The 26,359-nt window shown below is 42.6% G+C and overlaps 1 pseudogene; it reads right to left on the reverse strand.

Annotated features, from left to right (window-relative positions):
- Window positions 1-26,359, reverse strand: part of LOC119165681 (uncharacterized) — a 108,271-nt pseudogene that overhangs the window by 62,879 nt on the left and 19,033 nt on the right.

Raw genomic sequence — 26,359 nt, forward strand, 5'->3', positions numbered from 1 at the left:
TTAATCCTCCTTGGGAAAAACGTATGCCTTGGCCTTTCACCGGAATGATTCCGTTAGTAGCCTGGGCCGAAAAGGCCAACTTCGCTCACTGATCAGGCCCCGTTTGCGAAAAAAGCGCGATTTCATACACAGCGAAGTAACAACTGGGACACTCGTCAGTTCGCACTCATATCTATACCTGTGATTTCGTTTCGTGCGTCGTTTTTGTTTAAACAGCACGTTAAGCGTCAAGTTGTAAACGTTGTAGTTCGCTCTCATCATGTGTGTGTTGTTTTCGTGCGTCATTTGTGCGTGAGCAAAACGCTGCACGTTTTGATCTGCATGCCGTTCTCGGCGCACATTTCCAAGTTATTGCTGTCCCATTCATTGCTTCGTCTTTGCGGCAAAACTGTGATTTTTTTAGGTATATCCTATAAGTGTAACGAATTCACTATCATGCGTTATCTTACAGTTTAAACAGAGCAAAAGCGTGCGCAATTTGACTCCCAATAGTCTAGGGCAGGCGCACGTGTTTTTAGAAAAACGTCCAGGCTCCCGCATTCATCAAAAACTAGCTGCGTACGCACAGAGGTCTGTTAATATTAGGACATGGGAATACTAGAAAATTTTGAATAAGTAACCGAAGAAGACATATTTGAACAACCGATTCAATTTTCTTTGAAGCATTTTTGAATAACCTGCGTTAAGGGGAAAATCCCAAAAAACGACGTGTTGGAAGAGAAAATGATCATTTTTGTTGTTTTAATTATTGAATATTCAAGACGCCTGCAAGTCAAGGTGCATGCAAGACGCCTACAGCTGAGCAACACCACAGGTCAACCTCTTACTGGAACATTGAAACTCTGTTCAGCGCTGCATGAAAGACTTTTTGTTCCTTTAAATTCCTGTCACAGAAACGAATGTCTTCAATCCCCTATCATTCTCTTGAAATGCCTATTGTTCATTCGTATTCGTGATATAATATCTACCGTGCACGTCTTAGCTGGGGATAAATCTTTAAAACTGAGTGTTCGATATGGACAGCATATACGAGAAAACTTTTCTTTCAGACTTCGCACTTCTATAGTGTTAATGAAACGCAGGGAGGAGCCCACCCTCGAAATTCGTAAAAGAGTAGTACAACTATAAAGCTGTGGTTGTAAACGGCAATCAGTCTTGCGGTATGCATATAATTATTCGACATGCAATATCAAAAGAATGGCTACTTGGGCTGCTTGGTATTGCATTTTTGAAAGAAATACACTTTTTAGAGCACAGGGAACGTTTTTATGAAGAAGACAGAGATAGGACAGAAGGCACACATACAACCATTTTGTTGCACAGATTGCGGGAATATATATATACATAGTAAAAATGGTGGGCAGATGACAAAGAAAAAAAAAGGATCACATCGTATGGTGAATGTGCCAGGACCAAGGAGGTTATACCTCCTTGGCCAGAACGTCTTATTCGAATGTTGAAAATTTAACTGAAAAGATGCTTGGTCCAACAGGTTGACGGACGGGGCATTTACGCACTCAGTTCCTGCTGTATATTGTCACGATGTCAAAACAGAGGTCTTGCCGCAGAGATTGAGACACCAGAAGCAGGTCGATCTTTTTAATTAGAACGCGTAAGCGAGTTCTTCTTTTTCGTCCATTTCGTAGTCCTTCGTGGCACATGCACAACTGCTATCGTCTTTCTTGAGCAGCCACGTGACATTTGCCTCCCTCCGAAAGAAGCATCATCCCGATGCGCAACTTAGGTGCTCTACCAGGCGTATGAAGTGGTCGTACGAAAATGGCAACCAGGAGCTTAATTAACTCGATATTTTACGGTTTCATACGCACGACGTGCACGACTTCGGCCAAATGCTTTTGGCGCTTAGAACTACAATCAGTGTTGGGAACAACTCCGTAGTTCACGTCGTTCAAGCGTCGCGTGACGCTGTATGGACCAAAGTACCGTCTTAGCAGTTTCTCAGACAGTCCACGTCGACGTATCGGAATCCAGACCCACACTTTGTCGCCTGGCGTGTGGCTAATAAACTGGTGACGGGTGTCGTAGCGTTGTGCATCTTGATTATGCTGATGACAGATGCGCACGCGCGCGAGCTGTCTGGCTTCTTCGGCACGCTGAGTGAATTCTTCGGCGTCTACATGGATGTCGTCACACTCATGCGGCAACATGGCGTCCAATGTTGTCGTGACTTTGCGACCATAGATCAGACTGAACGGTGTCATTCCAGTGGTTTCTTGTCGAGCGGTGTTATGAGCAAAGGTCACGTACGGCAATATCTGATCACAGTTTTGATGTTCCGCGTCAACGTACATGCTGATCATTTCTATGAGGGTCCTATTGAGGCATTCCGTCAATCCGTTTGTCTGCGGATGGTATGCAGTTGTTCTCCGGTGAGCTGTACCGCTGAGTCTGAGAACCGACTCCAATAGCTCTGCGGTGAAGGCAGGTCCTCTGTCTGTGATCACTGTTGTCGGAGCGCCATGCCGAAGGACGATCTTTTCGTTGAAAAATTGAGCGGCTTCTGTTGCTGTGCCGCGCTGCATAGCTTTAGTCTCCGCATAACGAGACAGGTAATCAGTGACCACAATAATCCATCTGTTCCCTGTTGTGAAAGTTGGAAATGGACCCAGGAAATCCATTCCAATCTGGGTGAACGGCTTTTCTGGTGCTTCGACTGGATGTAAAAGACCGGCTGGCTTGCTGGGAGGCGCTTTGCGTCTTTGGCAGTCGATGCAAGTTCGCACGTGATGGTTAACAGCAGCAGGTAACTTTGGCCAGTAGTACTTGCATCGTAGTCGGCACAATGTTCGGGTGTAGCCTAGATGACCAGAAGTTGCTTCATTATGGCACGCTTCCATAATTTCTTTTCGAAGAGAGGCAGGCACGATCAGCAAGTGCGGGTTACCGGTCGATGAGAAGATTTTCTTATAGAGAACATCGTTTCGCAAGCAAAAAGATGGCAGTCCTCCAGCAAATAACCGCGGCACGTCTTTACGTCGTCCTTCAAAATATTCAATGAGTGGTAACAGCTCAGGGTCACTGCGCTGCACTCGTGCAATAGTGGCCGTGTTGACAACTCCCAAGAATTCCGCGTCGATGTTTTCATCATCAGGAGCGACAGTGTCCACTGACGACCATGAGAGACAGTCGGCGTCGATGTGCCTCTTCCCAGATTTATAGACGACGGTCATGTCAAACTCTTGAAGCCTTAGGCTCCAGCGCGCCAAACGACCAGATGGATCTTTAAGGTTGGTGAGCCAGCACTAAGGGTGATGGTGGCTAACAACCTTGAAGGAGCGGCCGTACAAATACGGACGAAACTTGACGACTGCCCACACCACGGCGAGACACTCCTTCTCGGTGGTCGAGTAGTTCTCCTCCGTGCGAGAGAGAATACTGCTGGCGTAGGATATCACTCTTTCACAGCCGTCTTGCCACTGCACCAGAACGGCACCTAGACCTACATTGCTGGCGTCAGTGTGAAGTACTGTAGGGGCGTCATGGTCGAAGTGCGCCAGGACAGGAGGTGTTTGCAGGCGTTGTCGTAGTGACAATATACTACCTAAAGGTAGCATATACAGTGGCTATAGGAAGGGAAAGGAGACAACCGCCAGCACGAAGGCACATGAAAAAAAAAATCCCGGTACAAATTTCTCGGAAAGAAAGCTTAAGCCTCTTAGTTGACGAACCCCGAACCATGACGAACTTTTTGGCAACTAAGAGGCCATTCTTTTTAACAAACGTGTGGTTGTCTTCTTTCCCTTTCGTAACCCTTCGGCCACCTTGCGGGTTCCACAGAACTCATTTGCAATATTTGCTCATCTGTTAATAAGCCCATATATGGTGAAATTAACAATTAATTCTTCAGTTTCAAGAGTATACTCACCCAGTAAACAGATTGCTTTCACCTTACTGCCCAAAGTTTTTTTTTGTGTGGCTAAGGTAATTCACTTTAACGAAATGTAATGACATCGGATTATATCGGGCAGGATCATTGCAAACAGCATGCGTAGAACAAATTTTAGACGCCTGTTTTCTATGTATATTTAATAAATTTATATGGTTTTTCTGAGACATGCATGTAACATATTACCACTTATTTTACAGTAACGCTCCCCTGTTTGTCACGAGTGAATGGCACAGATGCAACAGCTGCAGCACGATACATCAGGATATGAAAGCCGAGCGCACCAAGCTTCGCACTTGAACCACAGTGCTGGTTCAAGTCAGCTATATAGCAGCGATTGCCTATGGGGCATGGTCGGCACGGTGTACCATTTTTTTGTAGTATACTAGTAAATCAGGATAATCTTCTACACTTAAAGGGGCTGTGCAACACTTTTTGAGCATGGTCAGATAACGCTGCCGATCGGTAGTACAGACTCCCGAGAACACGCGAGCGAAATGTTATAATGCAGCATGCAGCCTGGAATTCACAATGAATTCTCAAAGTCAGCTAAAAATTAATTTCTATTTCCTTGACAAATGACGGAAAACGCCCAAAAATCACGCGTAGATGACCCATCTATTAGCCATTGGTTCATTTGAACATGGCGCACTTGGTTGTTACAGAGATCGCCGCGAAGGGCCGTAACTTGTGCTTGCGCGCGCGCACAATCGTACAGAAAAAAACCGCGTATTCGAGAAAAAAATAAGTGCTCAAGATCAAGAGGTCCGGGTGGCGTTTTTTGTTTTCCCTTTCCGTGGTGCCCCTCTTTACAAAGAAAAAATGAAGAATTATCTGAGAACTCCTTTCATTTAATGCTCACGAGTCCGGTTCTCATACAACTGAAGGCTGTCCAGAAGGCCCACGATGCGGCGGTGAGGCTGGGCCTCCCCGTCCCAACGTGGGAGCGGCCCGCGATCCTACCCCTATGAAACGGGGGTGGAATCCTTCAGGACCCCAATAAAAGTTTTTCATCCATCCATCCATCCATCCATCCATTCCTCCCTGCTTAGAGTTGCTGTATATGCTACCTTTACATATACAGTAACTCTATCCCTGCTTTGGTCAGAGCGCTTTCGTTGGGACGAGAGAAGAGAGTGTGATTGCAGCGTGTGACAAATCTTTGTAACTTCGCTCGTACGGGACGGATCCTTAATGTTTTTGTGACGTTGAATTTATGAGACGTACGATACGCTTTTCTAGTGAATTAATTTCATGGTAACTCGAAAGAGTGTTTCAGGGCCCCCTTGAAGTACCCCAGACATTAAAAGTTTTGTTTGCGAGCTTTTTACACTAATTTGTAGTTTTGCATCTGGTAATGCCAGAATTTTATCGTAAATGCTCTAAGGCATCGCATAAAGATTGCAGGCGACGTTAATTCAAAACGATTTTGCGTCAGCTCGAAACGCCCACCTAAATGACATAACTATAGCACCCCGTAGGAAAGCAGCGCTATAGATCCACGTGTGCTCAAGCTTAAGAGACGCTGAAACACTCTTTTCAAATAGGGAGTGCCGCGGTTGGTGAAGAATAAAACGATGAGGGGGATTTTTCCCCAAGGTGGATAAAAAAAAAATGCTGCAGTGGAAATGATTGCACAGAAGTGAAGCCGTTCCTCTGGCAACATGACGGCCATCTTACTAGGGGCATGATAAAGCATCACTGTTCAGCAATTAAAAACGAAGCGTTTCTCTCGCACGCCCAACGAGTTTAATGAGAGAACTTCTTTGGGTCACATAGTGCTCCAAGTGCGTCTTAAAGCTATAGTAGTTTTCCTTAGTGAGCCACTAATTGGAGGCAAAGTTCTTTTGAATATTCAGTCACCCATACTTGTTTCTGCGTGTTATTTCGTCAGGAACAACTATTTTTTTTTAATTTAGAACTAACGTAGCATTTACATAATATCAAAGCCACTTGATCTTTAAGTGGGCACTATCAGAGAAGAGCATGTTTCCGCCATCTTGGCAGTGGCAAAAGGTCGCTTCACTTCTGCTGGCAAAGCATTGCGGGAGCTTTCACTCAAGGAGGAGAAAAAGGAGGAGGAGAAAAAGGAGGAGGAGGAAAGAACTTTGAGAGTCCGGCGAGTAGATGGGGTGGGCGATTGGCGCCGCCTATGTTACGGCCAGGAGTCCTTGAATCCTGGCGGCTTCCTCGGCTCGCTAGACGGCCCACATTTGGTCTTCGAGCTGAGCGTTGCGGCTTCCCCGCTCGCGCAAAGGCTGTCAGCAGGGGCCGCATACTTGTTATGAGCACTAATTCCTCTACATTCCCATAACATATGCTCCAGAGTGGCTCTGGAGTCACAATGCTTGCACCTGTCTGTTTTGTATATATCAGGATATATAATGTGCGATAGTGCAGGATTCGGATACGTCCTAGTTTGTAACTGCCGCCATTCGACAGACTGTCTTTTTAATTTTGGCTGAGGGGGCGGAAATATGTCCCTCTGTAATCTATAATGTTTGTAATGCCATTGTATCTGGTCATTCTGTCTTCCCACTTCCACTCGTCTGCCGCGCCGTAATCACCGGAGGAGGCTGGGGCGGCACTTGAGAGGGCAGCTCGGTCGGTGAGCCCTCGAGCTGCAACATGTACAGCCCCGTTGTTGCTGTCCCCTGCGATGGCGTGAGCAGGTGTCCATGTAATGTATTTCTGGGGCTTGTTCGACACCCTCCTTGTAGAATACGTAGCGCCTCCGGGGAGATGCGGCCGTTGGCAAATATTCTCACTGCCGTTTGAGAGTCACTGACTATCACGGTTGCGTTTGTCTGAGCTACAGCAAGCACTATTGCTACTTCTTCCGATATCTCTGTACTTGTGCTGCGCAGCGTCGTGCCTGTCGTACAGCGTTTGTTGCTATAGATTACGGCTGCGGTAACATGTACCAAACAACCCTAGTGATAGCGCCAGCAGTACCGGTGTATGAAAAACAATAGAAGCACAGTGAAGAATTAAAAGTGAGATCAGAAAGGCCAGAGTTTCAATAATTGGGTATTCTAGAATCTCAAGGAGCTTTATTTTATACACCAAGAAGCAAGCTGTGTCAACTGAAAAATGCACAATGTAAACAAGAATTGTTATAATTTTAAAGCATGTGAGGTGATCAATGTATACTAAGTCAATTGCATTTGCGTTTGAACAAGTGCTTCCTAAGGTTGCTTTCCGACGCAAAAGCCTGGGGACATAATGGAAACTTATGCGGTCGAGCGCCTGCGTGAACGTGCAGATGTTCAGTCAATGAGAAACGTAGAGAGAAGCTCCGGAAACCCAGGTGGCACTTGTGAGGTCGCTCATTCGTGCGAGTGCGCAAGTGACTTACCAGAGTGGATCTATTCGAAAAGCTGTTAGGGCAGAGGTGGCATTTATGTGGTCGCTCGCCTTTGTGGGTGCACAGGTGGTCTATCAAATGGGATTTCTGTAAAAAGCTCTGAGGGCAGAGCTGGCACTTATGTGGCTTCTCGCCATTGTGGGCAGTAGGTGAACTACCAAATTCGATCTTTGTGAGAAGTACTGAGGACACAGATGGCACTTAAATGGCCGCTCGCCAGTGTGAACCTTCATGTGCACTTTCAGATGGGATGAGTGGTCAGTTTCATAATCACAAAAGTGACAGCAATGGCGCAATCTGTGGTGCGTCTTCTCACCCTCCTTAGTTGCCTAACGCCTGGACAACCACTGCACAAAGCAAACATAAGAGGCGATTTTGTACCGTTTCTTACAAAAGAGAAGTGTGATGAAATTGCATTACTCCTTCAACGACTTGAAACTTATTATCACACCAATACATAACTACAATAACACCTCAATATTTTGAACTCTTTATTTAGAAATACTGCATACTGCGGAGAATTTTACTGTCCCTGTTCACAATGTAAATTTATATGCATAAATGAAAGGGGTGGTTAGCACCAATCTGACTACATATAAAGCTTTGTGTGCCATGTCCCTTTTCCAAATCCTGATTTCGCTGCATATCCATCGAAGCGATGAGCCGTGAGAGCCAGAAGGCACTTCAATGTAGCGATAGTAATAATGACTTAACAGGGAAATGCCCGCTGTCTTGCTTTTCCCAGTGCAAAAAAAAATAATAGAAAACGTGCTCTCATGATCGGTTGAAAACAAGATGGGCTTCACTGCATTAGAGTAGCGTCACACAGACAGCATGTCGCATGCTTCTGGATCGTCAGCGCGTTTTGACTTACCCTTTCTTTCTGGGAATATAAAGAAATTAATAAAGGACAGTCTGACGAAACTCGAAATGCTAGTGAACCTGTGATCGGCTGTTGCTCCAGAAATTTGTGCAATTGCACTACAGACAAAGATGCCAGGGAAAGTATATGAGATTAAGAGTAAGCTCTAGGCTGGAAGACATCACGTGCAGTTTGATCATGACCAGCTTGTTAAGAATAGTTTTTAAGCCTATACTACAATAATACCAAAGGACATATCAATTATAACCTCAGTAACCAAATGAAGTTGAGCCTATTTTATATCTTGAGTGTAGATTCCCACAACATTGCATGTTATGACAGACATCTTATTATAGATGTCATAATTATGTTGCAACACTGTGTTTAAGCAACTGATGACAACGAAGAAGAATTCATATTGAAAAATACTGTAATGTAACATAATTAAACTTAGAAATACAAACTATAAAAACACAAATACCACAAAGATATTCAGATCTCGTAAGAACAGAGCAAACTTAAAAAGCAGCCCTCCAACGGATTTCAATCCAGAGATTTATTTGCAGGTAATAAAGACTCCAGCAGCTGTGCATTGAACATGAGAAAGAACATTCATATCGAACACAGAAATCACAATATAAAGCTCCACCTCATATTGAAGGCAAAGTAAAAAATGACATCAAGTTCAATGCAAGACAATACAAGAGCACGATAACTAACAAGGCCACACATTACCTGGTGCAATTGTTCCTGAAAATGGGAATCAAAGAAAAAGTGCTTACACAAACATGGCACAGCGTGCTTCTGATTAGGATAACTCTAAACTTAATTGGTTTAGAACTGGGCTCACTCTTTAATAAAAAAGCGTAGTGCTAGCCTAAAGAGAACATTGCTTTTGTTCAATTAGGAAACCAGAGATACGTTTGGTGAACAAGTACCTTCATGTGCTCTTTGGCCAAAAGCACATGTAAACGAGAAAGTAATATAAAAGAAATAAAAGTACACAAGACACGTATCGCACTAGAAAATTATTTTACGAAGATGAGTCTATAAGCGAGAAAACATTCCCAGCGACATGATACAGGTGTCTGCATTTGTGGTTCTGAGTGTACATTGTTTTCGTAACTACATACATTAACTGTTGAGATTTTACAAACTGGAACAATCGTGCCATTACAAGGCAACCTCAACGAAGCACTCAGCTTTAAATTTTACTACTTAGTGTATTTGAATACGACACGAGTCTATGTTGTCTATGCTACACTTTTCAAGTCTAAGTCTAAGTTGTCAATGCTCGCTGTCAATGCTACACTTAGCCCCCCTGAAGTATGAATGTCAAAGTCAGGATTCAGCGCTGTGACTTCACTTATAGAGTTATCCCCAGAGTCTCCCTAGAATATTTAGCACTGTCAGGGTATTGTAAAAACCATGTCACACTCACAGGGTCACATCTTTGAAAAGAGGAGCTAAAAGAAGTCTTGCTGAACTGTTCACTTGCGTCTGTGCCTGAACAAGTGCCTGATGATGTTGCTTTTTCACACAAACGCCTGAAAACATATCGGGCACCTGAATGGTCGGTCACCTGTGTGAGAGCAGATGCTTTCCCAACGTGGACTTTTGAGAGAAGCTCCGGGAACACAGGTGGCATTTGTGTGGTCGCTCGCCATTATGGGTGTACAGGTGGTCTTTCAAATGGTGTTTATGTGAAAAGCTGTAAGGGCAGAGGTGGCACTTATGTGGCCTCTCGCCTTTGTGGTGACGCAGGTGACGTAGCAATGTGGATTTGACCGGGAAGCTCTGAGGACACAAGTGACACCGAAACGGTCGCTCGCCTGTGTGAATCCTGACATGCATTTTCATATTAGACAATTTATCAGTGTCATAGTTACACGAGTTACAGTAGTGGCGAAGTCCATGTTGCAACTTCTCACCGTCTTTACATGCTGTATGTGTGGACCACCCCAGTGCTGCAAAAAAAATAGTAATAAGACAGGTAAATTCTCTATCCCTTTAAACAGCACAGCTCTTTCAGTGTTTTGCTGTGCCAGTTAACGCGACTAGCTGCACAGAAAACCAGTATGTGCCAAACATCTCTGAGCATAGCACAACCACACATAGTGAAGTTTAACAAAAAAATGGGAAAAGCAAATGATAATGGCATAACCATGTACAGCATAGCAAGAAATCGGAAAGGGAACTGAGCAAGACACAAAGTGATGCGAGGGTTAAAGGAGAAAAAAGAGGGCGACATAGAAGGAGATAAGAAAAGAGACAAGAAAGAAAAATGGAGGTGGAGAAAAAGATAAAGGAAGAAAGAAACAAGAAAGGAGAATAAAAAAGACCTCAATCTGTGTTTACCTTTTGCCATCTCCACTGTTTACTCAAATTGCACAGGCATGGAAATATTTTAATTTCTTTACCAAAAAAACTTAATGAAGATAAGATTACTTCACTTATTATTACAAACAACAAGAACATCTTATAGGAGGCTTTTTTTACCACTCGCATTCTTTGCTAAGCACACATAAAATCTAAGTGCTCAAATATTTTTGCTTTCATTGCTATGACAATGTAGCTGCGATGTCCATAATGTCAAAATCCTCACGAAATTATTGAATAGATATTGAAATAATAATAAACCTTTCTTCACTCATTAAGTCTTCACAACACTTTTCAGATAGAGAGCACAGCACAAGGACCAATAAAATTTGTCCAGTGCACAAGTATATCATTGCAAAGAATGGAAATGCAGCAATATCTACAGAGATTAAAGCTTACCAGGTTTTATACAATATTAGGCAAGAAAATATTAAGGGTGGCTTTACCATAAATGATATCTTAATACTATACTGTCAGCCCATAACTTAATGGGGCCCTGTAACGGTTTCGCAAGTAACCAATGAGTGCCTTAATTCAAGCAGTTTATTCTATCCCGAATGGACTGTCATAAATCTTAAGAATGCATTGAGTACAAACATGATTACAGGAGTTTGCCGCATGCTTAAAGCACTTTCTATTGCATTTAGTACCAGCGAGTGGGCTTGAAAATGATACAGGAGGAGATGACAAGATAGCAAATGCCTCCATCAGTGCCCTTCATGAGTTTGAGTTCTTTTACTTTCTTTTTTCCTTCAAAGTCATCCTACAGTTTCAGTGCTATTCCAGGCAAATGTGAGCACATTGCGCCATCCTGTGGTGACCTCCGGAAATATGCAGCTTACGGTGCTTAAATCAGCCAATGTCAAGGATTTTTCGTGAATGCTTGTTCCTTTCAGTTTACGGCATCATTCGTCAAGAGACGAGAGAGCGATCTCTGGATGACTTTGAGAGCTGTAAATTCTATACCGCATGGTACGCAATAATTCCTGAATCTCATCCTCTCAGCGGCTTTGAATATCAATACCCAGCTTTTTTATTGATATGTGGGGTTTAACGTCCCAAAACCACAATATGATTATGAGAGACGCCGTAGTGGAGGGCTCCGGAAATTTTGACCACCTGGGGTTCTTCAACGTGCACCCAAATCTGAGAACATGGGCCTACAACATTTCCGCCTCCATCGGAAATGCAGCCGCCGCAGCCGGGATTCGAACCCGCAACCTGCGGGTGAGCAGCCGAGTACCTTAGCCACTAGACCACCGCGGCGGGGCAATACCCAGCTTTTTCTCACCATGTAAAAGAAGTGTCACAGGGTCTTTTTCAGTAATAATATCAGGGCACATTTAAACTCTGACCTCAATAACCAAACAATGTCGAGCCAATTTCATATCTAGGGCATACATTCTCCTTCTATTACATATAATTTAAGAGTACATACTCCATGCCACATCTCTGCTTCGTTTCTCAACTGCGATGAACTGAAAGTACCAAAATACCTAAATCCATTTTCCTATTACAAAAAATACTATAAAACAATTTAATCTATAAGTGCAGTCAAAGCAATGAGGCTGAAAAAAGTAAAACAGTGGGTCCATCTGATAAAGATGTCAAAAGACATGAAATGAAGCATATAAAATGCGAAATTAAAAAAATAAACATATAGAACTTTCTATAAGAAAGTTTATCGTAAACTTGTCTTTTTTTATTCGCCAAATAGAATAATACCCAACTACTTTAATCAAAGTCCTTGCAAATGTCAGCATTTACACCACGCTAAGCATGCCTACAACAAACAATATACATCAAACTGGCACAAACATTCATACGTGAACCTAGTAGATCTTATGAAAAGTACAGACAAGTGAGCCTAATAAAAAAAAAGATCAATCACATGACACTTCATATAAAATGCATATGCAACTGAAAAAAGTCAAGTCACCAAAAAATGAACAAAATGACCCAATCCCAAAAACAAATGCAATGATGGTACTATCTAAAACTTAAAGAATACAGCAATTGACAGAAAACTTGAAATGCGGTGTCGTTCATCCAACAGTGCCCTCATATTGCTTTCACATTCTGCAACAGGAACTGAAAAATAAAAAAGCAATATATTTACAAACAATGAAATAAGGCAACATTTTCAGTTGTCAAAGCATTGTATTTTCAAAACCAGTTCCGGAATCGATCTGTGAAGCTTGAGCAAGCAATGTTTTTACGAATAAATTCTGTATCCATTGCAAATTGTTTCCTAACTAACTAATGCCCAAGAAAACTTTGAAATTACTATGTTTTGCACATTCAGTTAAACATTGCATGACTTGTAAGAGTAGTTGGCTGAAAACCCATTCGAATCTGCATGGGACTATCACTACACAAACCTTAAAGAAATAGCTAGGATGGTCTGTGAGAATCTCCAGAGCACTATTCACATATTTTCTTATATTTCATATGCAATTTCACAGTGACTTCATGGGCTCTGGAAGAAGACCGTAATGACTTAGGAATAAACAATAGCTGGGCTTGGATTCCATATTTATAGTAAGGTATCTTTACTCTTTATCCACTAAGGATATATATTCGAAAGCCACAAGTTATCGCTCTTTGTAAAACCAAAATATTTGCTGAACTTTCCTGGCACTATAACAATGCTGACTATTTGAATTTACTCCAGAGTTTGTCACCGAAACATATATTTCAGAATGAAATGGCCGGTTAGACAATAAAAATCCCATATTCCCACTTGTTCTATAACTGCTCATTTTCAATGTGGCACATCTGATTCCTTAGCACATGAAATCACTATAAGCCTGCTTTATGAAAAAACTTTATCTCGATTTACCATTTTAAAAATATTTCCAACTTTTAATAGGCTTCGGCAGATAGAGGCAAGGAAAAGTCTGCCAAGGTTCAAATGAACACCACAATGGCAGTACTGGTAGGACGTTAAATGTTTTATAGCACAATAAGAAAAGCTCACTGATCATAGTAAATCTGGCATAAACAAAATCATTGACTATAATGTCACATAATGATTGCATCAAATGTCAGTCATAAATAGGCACACGAAAACCCCCATAGCTTTTGTCGGATTGTAAGAAAGAAAAAAATGAAAACGAGTCGACACACTTGGAATAAAATTGCTAAATGCTTCATTGTTGTAAGGAAGCGCACATGTACTACATATGCAACAAGACTGCAAAGCATATAGAACAAATAATATACATATATTAAAAAAGAGGAAAGAGACACACACAAGCACTCCCAGAGAAAGCACATTTGTGAGCTTAACATGAAAATGATCGCTTTTGGAAACAACAGACGTACATGGCAATATCTTAGCTACTGAAATTGTGCTATGACGGTAATGAAAACAACAATAGTCACCAGGCGTTTATCTGCTCGCACCAAGTTAATGTTACAACCCATGCGCCGTAGTGAAATACGGCACATTAATTTTGACCACGGTGACTGGGTGCTGTTTGTTGTATGTAATCACTTCAGTGCGTTGAAACCTTGGCCGAGATATTTGTTGTTTGCCTTGCATTTTATGGTGACTCCGAGAGACGTGGTCTGTCCTTCAGATTACACTTCATTAATTAAAAGCTAATGGCTTGAAAATTCTTAAAGGGTTCCAGTAACGTGCACCAAGGAATACTACTGACAGTGCTAGCAGTACCGGTGTATGAAAGGCAATAGAAGCACAGTGAAGAATCAACGGTAAGATCAGAAAGGCCAGCAAGTTTCAATTAATGGGTATTGTAAAATCTCAAGGAGCTTTATGCACCCAGAAGCAAGCTGTGTCCACTGAAAAATGCACTATGTAAACTCTAACGAAAGAATACAAGAATTGTTACAATTTTGAAGCATGTGAAGTGATCAATGTATACAACGTCAATTGCATTTGTGTTTCACTCTTCACATAAAATGCACAGACAATTAAAAGAAGCAGTCAGATTAGGCAGAAAGAATGACACAAGAATTACAGGAAATACGGTGGGTGTTCAAGTAAAATATTTCCATCCAACAGTGGCATCAGATTTCCTTTACGTTTCAAGACTTACACCTAAATAATGAAAAATAGCAATGCGTGAGAAACGATGAACTAAAAGAAAAACGGCTCTCAGCCTCTGGAGCACGGCTACAGGTAATGCATTTTTTATATCCATGTCAAGTTAGAGCGAGCTGTATTCTCGGATCAATATTTTCTTTTCATAAAGGCTAGCCAAGTACTTATTAGGATTTGATAAAATGAAATTTCCATTTGCAGTAAATAAGCTCAAAAATAACATACAAAGTGATTTTCAAGAAGGTCACATCAACATGATAGAGCATCCAGAAAAAAAAAAAAGCTTGAACAAACCGGGGAGTCGAATGGAGGCATTAGGCAGTGACAGAATTCCTAAATTTTTCGTAAACTGAGCCGACTGAATACAGCACATTAAGCTTCTTTTTCCACAGCATGACATTATTAAATGCGGTGATAAAATTGTAAAATGAAAAAACAATGCTACTCTTTGAAAGGAGTTAATTATATATGCCATTAGCAAGGTACATCATAGCAATTACTGGATTTAGTCTGCTCTAAAGAATTCCACTAAAGATTTACGATAGCATATCAATGATCACAGCACACACACAAAAAATATAAAAGACCATAAACAATAATATTATCTGTGTATAATAAGCCTGCCAGGTATGCTTTGGTACAGTACCTAATTAAAATGATTAAAACGCAGGACTTATTGAGTTGAGATGGAGCTCATTTCTTAAGTTTCCACTTACAATGACGCTTTAAATTTAGATTTTAGTCTGCAAGATAGCGAAGCCTTTCTCTTGGGGCACAGCAAATGTAAAGACTGGATTTTTTAACTCTTTCCGGGCTTCACTATGCAATGAGACGAGGCCAACCCACCTCCTAGAGCACAGCAGTACTTGATTTTTTACACTTGCCCAGAAATGGTGCCGGAAATTCAGGTGTGCTTTCTATACTGCACGAACAACAAAATGAAAGCATTTAGTCAAGTTGCGTGAACTCAGCAGACCTTCAGGCTCTGTAATCAGTAATGAATGTTTCGTTAATTGTTTCAATTATTACAGCTGTTTTTGAACATGAACTATGCTCTTTCTTGGGCAAAAAATGATGGCCATAAAAATGATGGCCATAAGGAACGGTGAAAGTTTGCATTACCAAGAATAAACACCCCTCTTCGGTTAAGGCGATATACGTTAGCAAAAAACATTTTGAGTATGAACATTTCAGGAATTGGCACAGGACACTCACGATATTCATAGTGTGCAATACTAGTCAGTGCTCTCACTCTGTTTAATAAAATCTTAGTGCCTATAAAAAACATACAGCAAAGTGGGCACGTCTATCCGATATGCCATTTCTGAATTTTGCCATTTCTATCCACAACTGGTGAGGAATAGAAGTATACCATAAGCCAATTATGATTTAAATATGTTTATTGCCTAATGTTCCTTCCCTTCTTGTGGAAATATTTTGCAAGACAATGTCACTTTGCTGAAAGCAGTCGAGTTTAATGAGATGGTAGAAATGGGGTTTAACAGAAAAGTTACCCAGTGTTCTTTTTACATTTTAGGAATGTTCAATGTAAAAAAATAAGTAGTGTGGGCTATTTGAGTGGGTCATTCAATCGTTTATAAATATACCATGAGAGCCAGTACAATAGCTTGGTAATAATTTACAATGTAATAACAACTAATCGCTGTGAATGCACCATTATTTTTTGCCAGTATGTCCACTTGCTTTAAAATCTACCTCCAGAACCTTGGGATCAATGAATGCAAGTTTCCTGCTATAATGCATGCCTAAACATTCTTTTCTGAAGCTGACATAACTATACATTTGCAATATTACATTTATACGTTCCCGTCTCCTTCCAATAAACTTTGTGTTGCAAGTGTGGCACTGTGTATCTTCTGACTTTTATTAACAATTTTTGTTTTTTGCAAGTGTTCTCCTTTTCTTAGATGATCCTGTAGTGTTTTAGTGTATGTGGGTGCATTGCAAAAGCTTCAGGTTGCGAAGATAAATTAGGAATTGCCCACAATGGCTTAATTTCAATATTGCCACTTGCACGAACTTGGTAGACGCGACGCAGCGTTAGCTTGGGCGGCCTTGAGTTCGAACCAAGGTTATATATATAGTGTTTCTTGAGAAGAGAAAAAAGGCACTAATTTCTCTCTGCCCCCTGGCGACACGCCTCAGTGCCTAGTAGGAATGGGAAGAAGGAGGGACAAAAAAAAATTACTGGGCAGTTATACAGAAATAAATAGAATGAGGCAAGCGAAGGAAAAAAAAAGGAAATAGAAAAGTTGAGAGCCGGTTGAAAAAGTCCGAGGACGGGACATCACTCCGCGATACTTCACGGCGTCAAAACACCACAGAGGGCGAACCAGTCGGCGGAAGCTACGCGGGTGTCGGAAGAGATTGCGGGCAGCACAACCAGTTATATTGAAATCCTCCAAGCAACTCCAACCCAGGTTGTTTCAATTGCAAGACACATCCTTTCCTCTTTTCCTCCCTCAGTGCCAGACTCACAACACACAGGTGCACATACTCAAACTACGATTGTAACATCTCTCCGCGCACAGACCAAGCCCACCAGGCAAGTCACACAGTCTCTCTAGGACTGAACGGCTTTAAACAAGCAATATGTGTAAGTTCTGTTTTGCAGAATGTGGCCTATTCGCTAGCAGGCAAGCAACGAGGTCACTCACTTCGCTTACCCGTTCGATATTGATATATGATCCAACATAGCGTGCCAGCAATTTTACACATAATTCACGTTCTCTCACTGGAGTCCAAAGCCACACCAAGTGGCCGTGTTCATATATGAAATGTCGGCAGCGTCGGTCGAACCGTACCTTCGAACGTCCTTACAAAGCAAGAGTGTGCAAAAGGGCAAGTTGTCGGGCCTTTTTTAGGCGGCACACAGCTTCAGAAATGCAGAGATTATTGAGGTCTAGAAGTGGTAAAAACATGTCGAGTGTATAGCGGGGCAGTTTAGCGTAAAGAAGAAAGAAGGAACTGTAGCCAGTAGTTTCATGCAGTACGGTGTAATGAAACTAGTGAAAGGCAAAACATCGTCCCAATTTTGGTGGTCTGATGCGTCAAACATAGATAGCACGTGCGTCAGAGTGGTGTTTGTGCATTTGGAAAGACCGTTCGTATGAGGTTAATAGGGCGTAGAGTGTTGAAAACATGAAGCAAATAGACAAAGCATGTCTTCAACCACGTCTGCCATGAACTGCTGTCGACAGCCCCAAATGATAACTTTGGGAGGTTCGTGTCTGAGAATCGCAGAGTGTAGCATGAAGAAGCACAGATCACGAGTAGTAGCCGACGGCATAGCAGCCATCTCACAGTATAACGTCAGACTATCGGCACACACGATAACCAGAGGATTTTCGATTGAGGACCATGGAAAGGGGCCAAGCAGGTCAATTCCAACTTGTTCAAATGAAGTTCCTGGAGGTAGCACAGGATGTAGTCGACCAGAAGGGGTACTTGTAGGACTCTTGCAACGTTGACATTCATTTCAGGTAGACACCTATTATTACATAGTGTGACGCGTTAGGTCAGTAACACCTTTCTTAAAGCTGGTAGAGTCATCATTGCTCCTAGATGGCCGGATGTTGGATAGTCATGCATAGCTTGTAAAATGGAAACGCGGGGACTCTTCGGCACTAGCGGAAGGTATCTCGAACCTGTAGTATAATAGTTTTTCCTGTACAGTAGCCAATTGTGAATGCAAAAATGGGTGGCCGATGAATTTCGTCCCCTAGCAAGGAGTTCTTGCAGAGCACCGTCCTTCTGCTGCTCTGTGCTAAAAGCATTCTTGCAAGGAAATCCTGACAATGTGATGATCCCGTCGAAGTTTTTTGCATCACACTCTGTCGTTAGAAGCGGCAGCCAACAAGGGCAATCTACATCAGCATGCCAGCGCCCACTTTTATATGCAACTGCAAAGTCGTACTCCTGTAAAAGAAGTGCCAAACAGGCAAGTCGACCAGGTGAATTGCATAGATTGATGAGCCAATACAGGGAATGGTCGTCTGTCATGTTAGTGAAGAAGCATCCTTAGAGGTATGGCCTGAAGCGTTGTTCTGCGAAAACCACTGCAAGACATTCCTTTTCTGTAACAGTGTAGTTACGCTCAGACTTGCTAAAACTCGCATTTGCCACGACATGTTCTTTCGTATCGACGTGCTGAACCAAAACAACACCAACACCGCTAGCATTTGATTACACTTCTGGGGGAGCCATAGGGTCGAAATATCAGAGAATAGAATGGAACGTCATTCGGAACTTGAATTCTCGAAAAACGGACGGACATTCTGGGGTTCCTTGAAACCGTACGCCTTTTTGAAGCAGGCACGTCAGTGGGTGCGCGATATTAGCAAATGCAACAATGGAGCGACGAAAGTAAGAGCATAGTCACAGAAAGCTTCGTAGTTCTTTTACTGATCGAGGCTGGCTTAAGACTTCCACTGCAGCCGTCTTCACTGGATCAGGTCGTATCTCCTCTTTGTCTACCGAGTGGCCATGAACGAGTGTTTGACACCCTCCAAAATGGCATCTTTTTAGGCCAACATGAAACGTGCTTTGTTTAGACAATCTAGCACAAGGTCGAGACGATGCTCACGAAAAGTGTGCCCAACTATTACCACATACAAAGGCTAAAAAAGGAAAAGAAGACAACGACCCGCTTGTAGTGCCAAACCAAAAGAAAATCCGTACGAATTTCTTGGAAAGAAAGCCTCTTTGTTGCCGAAAAATTCGTCCTGGTTCAGGTTCAAGTCCAGGACCAACGCCTTGTTGGGGCTGTCACTGTCCCTATTAAGCTAACCAGGAAGCTAGTGATTGTCAACGTGAGGGTGAATTCATTGACAACTCTAACAACATAGACACAAGTATCGCATATGATTTCCGCGAAAACCCGCAAGGTGACAGAAAGGTTAAGAAAGGGAAAGAAGACAATGACCCGCTTGTAGCACAAATTCACAATGAAATCAGTACAAATTTTCCAGTGGCATTCTTCTAGAAACAGGTGGTTGTTTTCTTTGCCTTTCTTATACTTTCCACCACTTTGCAGGTTCTGCAAAACTCAATCGCAATACTTGCTCATCGGTCAATAAACCAATATCAGTGAAACTAACAGCCCTACAGTTTTACGAGTATAATCTCTCAATAGACACTGATTGTCTCACTTATACGTTCTGTAATTATGTGCTAAATCCTTACATAAACATGCTCAACTGAAAATGCCAGAAAACCCAGATGTATGTTACTGTGTACAAAGGAAAGCACAACAAAAAATGCCTTCAATTCACTACAGCTGTGTAAGAAATGATGATTAAAATGGAGGATCCATTTGATAAAGCCTGCAAAAAAATCAACAAGAAGCAGAGAACGTAAGAAAAAACACAAGTAAATGATAGCAGTATAAAAGAATCTTACTCGGTAACTATTTTCAATCCCTCTCATTAATAGTACCCAATGCCAGCAATCGAAGCACATGCAAGTGTCAGTATATGAAGCCCGCCAAGCTCTTCCTTAGCAAATGAATACCCTTCAAAATACCGTTAAGAGGCATACAAGTCTGCTGGAATGAAAAAAAGAACATTTTGTGGGGAACACTGACCAACAAAATTTCCTCCTACTTGGCACAATAAATCTTTGGTCAACCTGGCGGAAAATGTGCATTATTTTCACTAATTAGAAACTTCGTATTACCTAGTACATCCTCTGAATATTCATGACGTCACCAACCGCGTTTTATTTATGCACGTTTTCTTGCTTACCGAACATCTTTCCATGGCAATCGAGGTAGGAATTTTCGGTATTGCGAGATTATATTTTGCTGACACACAAATAATGGTCTTTATTTTTATTTTCTTTTTAAGATTACACGTTCTTTTATGAACACAGAAGTTACACTGCATCCTTTCGACAGGGACACGAGGAGTAAAAACTCTTATCTAGAATGTAGATTCCAGTGCAGAACCAGGAATTCGTTCTAAAAATTCGCAGCTTCTAGCAGCTGCTGGAAGCTGCGGCAGGGCATCAGCGGAGTAACAATGGCTGCTAGTCTGTGTCGGTGTCTTCCATTAGAGGTTTAAGGTTAGCTACAGCCCCGAAACTGCCACACATCATAATCCAAAACAAGCCAATTGGCTCGTCGAAAGAAACTGAATAATGGGCAGAACGAATTGGTGGTACAAGTGGATTGCTAGGTTCTGTTTTGTAAACTCGGCAAAAAGGGAACTCTAAAGAATGATTGAAGCGATGTTTTCAAGGTGCTCATTCAGGCCACTGCAATGGACAGCCAGCGGTGATGAAACTATGAGACCTATGCAATTCGCTTTTTGCCCAATAAGTTGTAGCCAAGTAATAAGTTCAAAAGAAGACTCCTCCTATACCTCAGGAGACCAAAACACCAGTAAGAGTTGCCCTGATTTGAGCAATTTTTAATTACGAGTCTTTGGACACAATAAAAAAGTAACACACATTTGTACCACTGCCTACAAAGACAGAATCATAAGTCCAGCACCAAGTGGAAAGCTAGCTACAGCTTGCAATGTATGGGAAATTGATAGTTTTGTCAAAAATATAGCCAACCCAATCTAAGAATCACGAGAGAATGTCACTCTCAGTAGTATGAATAAAGCTTGTCATAGCTGTTGTATTCAATAACAATAAATGAGTGCACAAGAGCCACCACACACCTTGACTTGGACTACTGAATGCAATAAAATTCAAATGGGTTTGCACATCACCATCTGATGCACTGAAGTATCAACAATATCGAATGCATGACATCTAAGGTACTCGCTATTTTATTCAGGGCAGTGATAATATTTACACAACTATTTTGCAATACTTTGTTTAAGCAAACTATCACAACAAACAACCACTCATACTGAAAAATACTGCAATGTATATTAATTAAGCAACTCTAAAATACAAACTACAAAAATTGGCCCCGTATCTGCATCTTAATCAGCAAATGTCGACGAAAGACGATAGTCTTGCCTGTGGAGAGAGTGAACAAAACATTTATTTGATGTTCTACGCAAGAGAATCAGTGAATGGTATTCTGGAGGCGCTGCGTTAGAGTGCCTTGAGCGTGCAGCAGAAGCGAACGGGCGCATGAAGTCATGTCTCACGTCAAACATGAGCGCCATTTGGCAGTTTTCTTGGAAAACGAACCACGCAGCTCTGAGACAGGTGTGCACGCCCGTCTCAGAGGTGATAAGGTGTAGAACGCAAGGCAACAGGTAGGTGCCACCACCGTCTCATCTTAGTAAAGCGTTGGAAACACTCACTTTTTCGTGCAAGCGTTGCATGGTCAGCGCAGCGTGATAAGCACTACGGTCCTTAAAATTACTTATGTATAGCATTTCTAGCAAGAGACGCACATGCAGAATATATATGTGTTTTTATGGTGCCCCAGACATGCACAATAATTGCTTTTTAATTGACAATTGCACAAGTATGAATGCTGAATCTTGAGCAACATTGGTAGGCGCTGGGAATGGGGTCGACCGTTTCAAATAACCAATGCCGTCAAAAGTGGACAAACAGACAAATGCACAGACATACCAAAATTTTTGCGTCAAGGGTCCCCAAAGAAGACTATCGTCCCTAAAAAACACAAATACCACAAAGATATTAAGATTTGGCAAGAACAGAGCAAATTTAAAAAGGTGCCCCCCAATACATTTCAATCTAGAGATCTATTTGCGGGTAATATAACTGTCCAACAGATGTCCATTAAGCATAAAAAAGGACATTGATATCGATCCAAGGGACCGCATTATAAAGCTGCACCTCGCGTTGAAGGCAAAACAAAAAGTGACACCAAGTCCAATGCAAATCAACACAACAGTACTATCAAAAACTAGGCCACACATGAACTGGTGCAAGTGTTACCAAAAACCTGAAGAAAATGAAAAAGTGTTTACACAAACATGCCCCAACGTGCTTCTGATTACGATAACTCCAAATCTGAACTGGGATTTTTCCTCAATAGTAAAGTGTAGTGCTAGTCTGAAGAGAATATGACTTTTATTCAATTAGGAAACCAGCAATACATTTGGTGAAAAAGTACCTTCATGTGCTCTTTCGCCAAAAGTACATGTAAACAAGAAAGTTATATGAAAAAAATAAAAGCACACAAGACACGTATTGCACTAGAAAATTATTTTATGAAGATGAGTCTAGAAGCAAGAAAACAATCCGAGCAACATAATGATACAGGTGTCTCCATTTGTGGTTCTGAGTATACATTGTTTTCGTAACTACATTCATTAACTGCCGATATTTTACAAGCTGAAACAATCATGCAACTACAAGGCAACCTCAACGAAGCACTCAGCTTTAAATTTTACTACTTAGGGTATTTGAATACAACCTGAGTCTATGAACCCCGAATGCAGAGATGTTACTTGACTCGTACTTGACTCGTTCTTAACTCAAGACAGTCTTGCCGGTACCCATAAATCGTTCTCGAACTTGGGGACGACTTAAAGGCGACTTGGCTCGGTCGAAATCAGGACAAGTTTCAAGTCAGCTGCGGGGCTAGCTTGGAAGCGACTTCAAGCGTATTCGAACATAGCCACCTCTTGAATGGACGTCGCGCGGAGGGTGGCCGCTTTTGAGTTTGCTTACCTCGCCATAAGCGAAGCATTTTCTGAGACGCACTGCCTGCCAAAAATTCTTGGACCCGCCTTACGTGACCTAGGAAATCCGATGGAGTTGTACGACGAGGAAGAATTCCACGCTCGATACAGATTCACGAAGAACGCCGTGCGGCAGCTGCTGAGTATGTTGCCGCTCCGTGAAAGTGGGGACAACCGAGGACAGCCTGTGTCTCCAGTGTTACAGCTACTGATGGCTCTCGGGTTTTACGGCGCTGGCACATTCCAAACAGTCACCAGGAATCTCATCTGCATTCCATAGTCGACAGTTTGCCGTGCAGTAGGAAAAGTTATGCGACTCATCGCAAAGCACCTGTACGCAATGCTGGTGCGCTTTCCGCAGCCGGCAGCACTTTCTATAGTTATGCAGCACTTTTATGAAGTGGCTGAATTCCCTGGTGTTACAGGCTGCGTCGACTACACACACGTGCGTATTAATAGCTTCGGTGGGGACGACGCCGAAGTGTTCCGTAACCGGAACGGCCATTTCTGCTTTTCTTAAACACGACGACACTTTCCGCCTCTTTCGGTACAAAATTGAATCGGCGCTGTGTCTGTGTCCCTCGTCTATCCTTTCGTTCCGTCTAGGGCGCTGTTCCTCGCTCAGAAAGGTATCGGTTGTAGCACAACGCTACGTAAAATTCCACACACATAAAAAAGGGGTGCCCCTATCACGGGTTTCTTTATCCGCTTCACCATCATGCAGCGATACACTGCTGCACCCCGGGAGACAGAATTCTGCTGAAGGCAATCTCCTGACCCCCACTTTTTTTCTTGTTTACCAAGCTCAACAAAAGGATACGAATCACATTTGTTCCCAGAACTTTTATTTTTTCATAATAACTGCGACCTAGCCCACTACAGGCATGCACACAGGTGAACAGAAAGGCGAATACCGTGAAAATCGCGTCACCTCGTGAGCCAGGTCAGCACAAATACATGCCGTGGCGTTCCATTGAAAAAAAAAAAAAACAACGATGAAAGAACCCAACGCGATGCTTGTTTCGCCTCCAAACAAGCAACCGGGGAGAAACGAGCCGCATTTGGGTGGCCACTAAAACCAGCGGGCAACGAACGCTTTACAGAAGAACACTGCGCGTCGCTGTGGCGGCAGGCACCACGTGCCGCTCGTTAGCTGTAAAATGGCAAGAATATGCTTGTGGCTCTTCGTTTTTATAGTTATTTTAAAACGTAGGGTCTTTTTTTTTTTGCTGTATGCATGCCTTACGCGAACAACTTCGTTATTACCCTCGTTTTTCCACGTGGAAAGCGAACCTGATTATTCTGGTCAACGGCTTCCCATAAGCTTGTCTGGTGTTATCAGCTTCATCGGCTGGCCACTAGTTCACCAGGTATCGTCACTTCGTCTAACACCGCTCATAAAAAGCAGGGCCATCCCCGAGACTTTACTGGAGGCAGCAACGGTCAATCCGGCATATCATCTCACGCATTTTTCTATGCATGTGCAAGTTAGTTTTGCTAAACTTTACGCACCTTTTTCAGTTGTTCCCCGTCGTTGCCACCACTTTTTTTTCCCTGTGCCTTTGCTTGTACAGTTGTTTGGTTGCCGTTTTCCTCGCAAAATGCCATCAAATGCAGAGCTTGCCAAGCGGTTCGATGCACTTGAGGCTAAATTGCAAAATGAAAGCAGCAAACTCACTGACGATATTCTCGGTAAATATTTTGGTAAAGCTTTAGTCTTTTGGTCTTGGTGCTGTCAAGCTAAAGAAACAGTCCTTTGGTCTTGATGCTGTCAAGCTAAAGAAACAAGTAGAAAACTTGGAATCAAGTTTGGATGTCTTAAATGACATTATTGAAAAACTGCGTGATTGAAAACTTGAAGCTTACAACAGATAACAAAAAGCTCATATCATAAAACAAAGCACTGTTCTTAAGGGTGGCCGAGCTCGAACGATACTCTAGAATGAGCAATTTTGAGGTGAGGGGCATTCCCTGGACCCAAAGGGAAGACTGCGTTGCACTCATGTAAACCATTGGCGCAAAAATTGGGTGCCTGGTAACGGCGACTGATCTCGATGTTGCTCACCGAGTTCCCACTAAGTTTAGGACGAGAAAAATATCGTAGCTCGATGTTGCTCACCGAGTTCCCACTAAGTTTAAGACAAGAAAAATATCGTAGCTAGGTTTTGTTCGCGAGCAAAAAAAAGATGAATATGTCAGTAAGGCACACAAAGCTAAGCTTCACCTAAGTGACATTGGTGTGAAAGCTTCTGTTGACAGTGCTGTCTATGTGAATGAGCACTTGTCGCCGCAAAACAAGGCGCTCTTCTCGAGGGCACTGGCTTTGAAAAAACAACACAAATGGCAATTTCTGTCGCCTCTGTGTGCCCGTAGGTGATCTACCAAATGGGATTTGACTATGAAGCTCCGAGGACACAGGTGGCACTTGTGTGGCCTCTCCCTTTTGCTGGCGCTGCTCAGGTGATATACCAAATGGGCTTTCCGTGTGAAGCTCCGAGGACACAACTGACACTGAAATGGCCGCTCGCCTGTGTGAATCCCGATGTGATCTTTCATGTGAGTCATGTTATCAGTCTCGTAGTTACAGGAGTTGCAGCGGTGGCGGCGCCCATGCTGCGACTTCTCACCGTCTCCTCTTGCTAGAAGTGTGGACCACCCCAGTCCTGCACAAGAAAAATAAGAAAGATAAATTTTGAATCCTTTTCAACAGCACAGCTCTAAGTGTTTCGTTGTGCCAGTTCCTGTGACCAGCTCCACAGAAAGCGGATATGAGGCAAGCAGCTCCCCGAGCATAGTACAGCCAAGAATAGGGATAGGAAAAGGAAGTGAGAGCGAGGAGAGTGCTGTTAGGGTGAGGAGCAGGGCAAAGAGGAGATAGGGTAAACTGCACCTGGACACGGCACCAGTGTTTCTGTACAAGCACTGAATCACTTTCCTTGCACTCCTCGTGCTATTATTATTGGCCATAACCTTCGGCGTGACATGTGTTCCTTCGTCACCCTCGGCATTGGAACACCCTCATGTTGGCGCAGCTGACGCGGTACTCTTTTTGCCACGTGATATCACGCTCATGCTGCCCCTGCTAGTTCCTGACGAACTCGTCTTCATCCAACCATCCAGATCAATAACA

Source organism: Rhipicephalus microplus, chromosome 8, assembly GCF_043290135.1.
Source record: "Rhipicephalus microplus isolate Deutch F79 chromosome 8, USDA_Rmic, whole genome shotgun sequence".
NCBI classification, from domain to species: domain Eukaryota; kingdom Metazoa; phylum Arthropoda; class Arachnida; order Ixodida; family Ixodidae; genus Rhipicephalus; species Rhipicephalus microplus.